Source organism: Malaclemys terrapin, chromosome 2 (assembly GCF_027887155.1).
Source record: "Malaclemys terrapin pileata isolate rMalTer1 chromosome 2, rMalTer1.hap1, whole genome shotgun sequence".
NCBI lineage: Eukaryota > Metazoa > Chordata > Testudines > Emydidae > Malaclemys > Malaclemys terrapin.
The window spans coordinates 208,411,133-208,416,270 of NC_071506.1; positions in this window are offsets into that span (position 1 = coordinate 208,411,133).

Genomic DNA, 5,138 nt, shown 5'->3' on the forward strand with positions numbered 1-5,138 from the left:
CTCAATTTGTTTAGCGTAACAAAGAAATGCTTAAGAGGTCACTTGATCACAGTCCATAAATCCTAGATGGGGAACAGCAATTTGGTAATAGAGGGCTCTTCAATCTAGTAGACAAGAATTTAACAAGATCCAGTGGTTGGAATTGTGCTAGACAAATTCAAACTAAAAAATAAGGTGCACATTTTTAACAGTGAGGGTGATTCACCAAAAGAACAACTTACCGTGGTAGATTTTCTATCACTAGAAAGTTTTTATTCAAAATTGAATGTTCTAAAAAACATGCTCTAGTTCAAACAAGAATTAATTCAAGGCAACCCTATGGCCTGTGTTATATAGGAAGTCAGACTAGATTATCACAATGGTCCCTCCTGGTTTTATAATCTATGAAAGTCTATATCCAGTCACAATTAAATCCAACTACTGTAAAAGGTCAGACATGGAAAGATGCATGTAACTGAGTGAATGTAGCTGGTTATTTCCACTTCAGCTAATATATTAATTCAAGACAGATCAAAAAAAGAGACAAGCCAACAGCAGCTTTGAAAAGGGCTACGTCTGATATTATTTTAATTATTCTGCATGTTAAGTAACCCAATTTAACTAAGTAACCCAAGTAACTATCTGATATGAATTCATCCAACAAGATCCGCATTCTAAACTGTATCATCATGTGAAAATAGCTAGAACTGTCTTCACTGGAAATGCTTTTGACCTCCACATGGGAAAGCATGAAGACTGTATGATTCCTCGTGGAAAAAGACCTACAGATTTGCAGAGTTGCTTTCTTAAAGCTTCAGAGTAGCAGCCGTGTTAGTCTGTATCCGCAAAAAGAACAGGAGTACTTGTGGCACCTTAGAGACTAACAAATTTATTAGAGCATAAGCTTTCGTGGGCTACATCCTACTTCATTGGATGCATAGAATGGAACATATAGTAAGGAGATATATATACAACTCCCACCTTTTAATGTTCTCTGTATATGTATATATATCTCCTTACTATATATTCCATTCTGTGCATCCGAAGAAGTGGGCTGTAGCCCACGAAAGCTTATGCTCAAATTAATGTGTTAGTCTCTAAGATGCCACAAGTACTCCTGTTCTTTTTTCTTAAAGTTGCATGGCTATACTGAGATGTCCACCTCCTGTGATGTCTGGAAGTATTTCATCCTTTAACTATTGTGGGAAATGATGTTTGCAAGACCCCATCAGAAGTATGGAAAATGTATACAGCTGATATTCACTGGTCTGTCTGAAGCTTGAAATGCAACTGTCCCACAACCCTTACTTTAAATACTGAATCACTGTTAATTGTAAAACAGTCTAACCCCAAATGCTCATGGGGCTGTGTGCTTTTGCTTTGCATAGGTATGACAACCAGCCCAGATAAAAGCTTTAAAAGGAGGGAGCTCCAAACAATACTTCTAAAGAAGGAGTAAATAATAAAAGAGCAGAAAAGGGGAGAAGCAAATGAGGTATGATCAACATCACCCAGTTCTACAAACACGCACAGATTTCCCAAACTTTTGTACTGCTTACACTGAAACATTTTGAAAGCATACATAATAGATCACTTGTCTTCATATTATACATATTTTAAAAGATGTTATGTATTTTTATGCTTACATAGAGAACCTCCATCTGCTTTTTCCAAAAATAATTTAATCTGATAGTTTGTGAGAGATGTTTTTCTTTGTATTTTCACAGCTAAAGTGAACCTCTAGCTCACAAAATAGCAACTATTAGTTAAAACACCCAAAGCAAATACAGCGAGATCTGTATTAAGCGACCACTCTAGGGAACAAAAATTGGTTGCCTGATGGAGGTAATATTTCAAAAAAGGAGGAACAAAACTTTATTTAATACATGAGAAGATACTCTGCAGCAATCTCCTGTGAAAAGTTTCACTGTACCTTACTTCAATTGGTAGTAGAATTAAGAGTGTTGAGTTAATGTACAAAATATAGAGAGAGGATAAAAATTACTGGTAGCATAAGCAGATTGTTCCACTACAATCAATCTTGTTGCTGTACCTGCTTAAATCAGAGTTGACACTGATCCAGAGTTCAGTAGGTCTAGAACTCCTTTTTTTTTAAACTGAAATTTTAATTAAAAAATTAAGTTAATGCAAAGGCATAATAAGGCATTAGAGGCTTGACCATCCCATTATTTGCAGACTTACTGAAGTGAACAGAGGTTGCATGAATGCAATGGTCACAAGAAGAACTGAGATCATTAAAAAACCCCACTTGATTGAACCACTAAGATGGTTAAACTGAGTAACCATATTGTCTTATCGCTGTATCTTTTGACCTTCTTCATCCTATCCCAATCCTTAACTGATTGCATCATGTTTAAAGTGAGGCCATTATCCTGTAACTGGATCTGCCAGTGTGGGACCCTGCGCCAATTCAGAACCTCACTGAAGACAAGATACCTTACAAACAAAGGCCTCCTTGGGAGAGGGACCCTGTGTCTGTCTGTTCTATAAAAAACCTAGCATATTTTTGGGTGCTGTAAAAAGAATAAAACATTTATAATAATACAATAAGAAAGATCTACTGTAGGTAAAGTCCCCTCTCAAATAACCATACAGTAATAGGTGAGCACTCACCTGGACCTCACTGGAGGGCAACAGTCATCTCCTCTGATGTGAGGGAGGATACAAAATTGACCCAGCAGCTCTGACACCAGTTACTAAAGGAGAAAAAGGAATAAAATAAATAAAGAGAAATATCTCAAAGGCACTGAGTGATAACCATCCCAGGCACCTCCAGTGTGAACATACAATTGCACCAACATTGCAAAGGTACAACGGAGTCTGGTCCCTGATCATTTGCTGAGAAGGGGAGGGATCTATTTTCATTTAATAATTATGCTCTTTAAGACTTTTCATTATGCTCTTTAAGACTTGTTAACACCTCTATTTGTCTGTTGTAGCAAAGTGTTAAACTGTCCCAGAGAGATTTGGAAAAAATATGCAGCTGCAGAGTGGGACATTCTGTAATTTCTCCATTTCTGTTTCTTTATGCTCTTCTGAGTTTATCCCTTTCTTTTATGACCACTTCAGAGGTTGGAACTGGGGTTATACTTACATCAGTTTTATTTATTTTATTTATTTATTTGTCTTTAGCTGTAGGTGCTGTTATGATGAAAACCTCCATTTTAAGTGGTATTTGAATTGGTTTCTTGTATTATTTTTTCCTATCTAACATCATGTTATAATTTTTTTCCCGTCACAGAGATCAGAAACCTACATTCCAGAGGCCATCAGCTCGGTGGACCTCAGTGCCCCAGTCTTTGCTAGTAAATCACAGCTAAACCACAGCTGTCCCTAGTGTAAAGGTGAGCAGTTCCTTTGTTCTTTCACAACATTGTCTGACCATTGTAGCTCCCAGCTGCACATTCTGACCATCATTTAGGTATCTAAGGGTATGTCTACACTACGGGATTAATCCGAATTTAGATAATTCGGATTTGAGAAACAGGTTGTATAAAGTCGAAATGAGTGCGGCCACACTAGCACAGTAATTCGGTGGTGTGCGTCCAAGTACCGGGGCTAGCGTCGATTTCTGCACCGTTGCACTGTGGGTAGCAATTCCATAGCTATCCCATAGTTCCCGCAGTCTCCTGCGCCCATTGGGATTGTGGGTTAAGATCCCAGTGCCTGATGGGACAAAAAACATCGTCGCAGGTGGTTCTGGGTACAGCCTCACTCCCTCCCTCCCTCCCTCCCTGCATGAAAGCAACGGACGGCAGACAACCATTTTCGCGCCTTTTTTCCTGGGTGGGTGAACACTGCAGACTCCATACCACGGCAAGCATGGAGCCCGCTGAGGTCAAGACAGCACTCATGAATATTGCAAACACCTCGCGCGTTCTTGTGGAGTTTATGCTCAGCCAGGACCAGAAAAACGAGGCGAGGAGGCAGCGGCGGCGGCAGCGCAGCGACAAGCATGATGAGGACATGGACACGGACACGGACACAGAATTCAGTGAAACCACAGGCCCCGGTGCTTTGGAGATCATGTTGTTAATGGGGCAGATTCTATCCATGGAACGCGGATTCTGGGCAAGGGAAACAAGCACAGACTGGTGGGACCGCATAGTGTTGCAGGTCTGGGACGATTCCCAGTGGCTGCGGAACTTTCGCATGCGTAAGGGCACTTTCATGGAACTTTGTGACTTGCTGTCTCCTGCCCTGAAACGCCAGAATACCAAGATGAGAGCAGCCCTCACAATTGAGAAGCGCGTGGCGATAGCCCTGTGGAAGCTTGCAACGCCAGACAGCTACCGGTCAGTCGGGAATCAATTTGGAGTGGGCAAATCTACGGTGGGGGCTGCTGTGATGCAAGTAGCCAAAGCAATCACTCAGGTGCTGCTACGAAAGTTAGTGACTCTGGGAAATGTGCAGGCTATAGTGGATGGTTTTGCTGCAATGGGATTCCCTAACTGTGGTGGGGCAATAGACGGAACCCATATCCCTATCTTGGCACCGGAGCACCAAGCCACCGAGTACATAAACCGCAAGGGGTACTTTTCAATGGTGCTGCAAGCACTTGTGGATCACAAGGGACGTTTCACCAACATCAACGCGGGCTGGGCGGGAAGGGTTCATGACGCTCGCGTCTTCAGGAACACTACTCTGTTTAAAGGGCTGCAGCAAGGGACTTACTTTCCGGACCAGAAAATAACCGTTGGGGATGTTGAAATGCCCATAGTTATTCTTGGGGACCCAGCCTACCCCTTAATGCCATGGCTTATGAAGCCATACACAGGCAGCCTGGACAGGAGTCAGGAGCTGTTTAACTACAGGCTAAGCAAGTGCAGAATGGTGGTAGAATGTGCATTTGGCCGTTTAAAAGGTCGCTGGCGTTCATTATTGACTCGCTCTGACCTCAGCCAAAGAAATCTCCCCATTGTTATTTCTGCTTGCTGTGTGCTCCACAATCTCTGTGAAAGTAAGGGGGAGACCTTTATGGCGGGGTGGGAGGCTGAGGCAAATCGCCTGGCTGCTGATTACGCGCAGCCAGACACCAGGGCGATTAGAAGATCACACCATGAAGCGCTGTGCATCAGAGAAGCTTTGAAAACCAGTTTCATGGCTGGCCAGGCTACCGTGTGAAATATCTGTTTGTT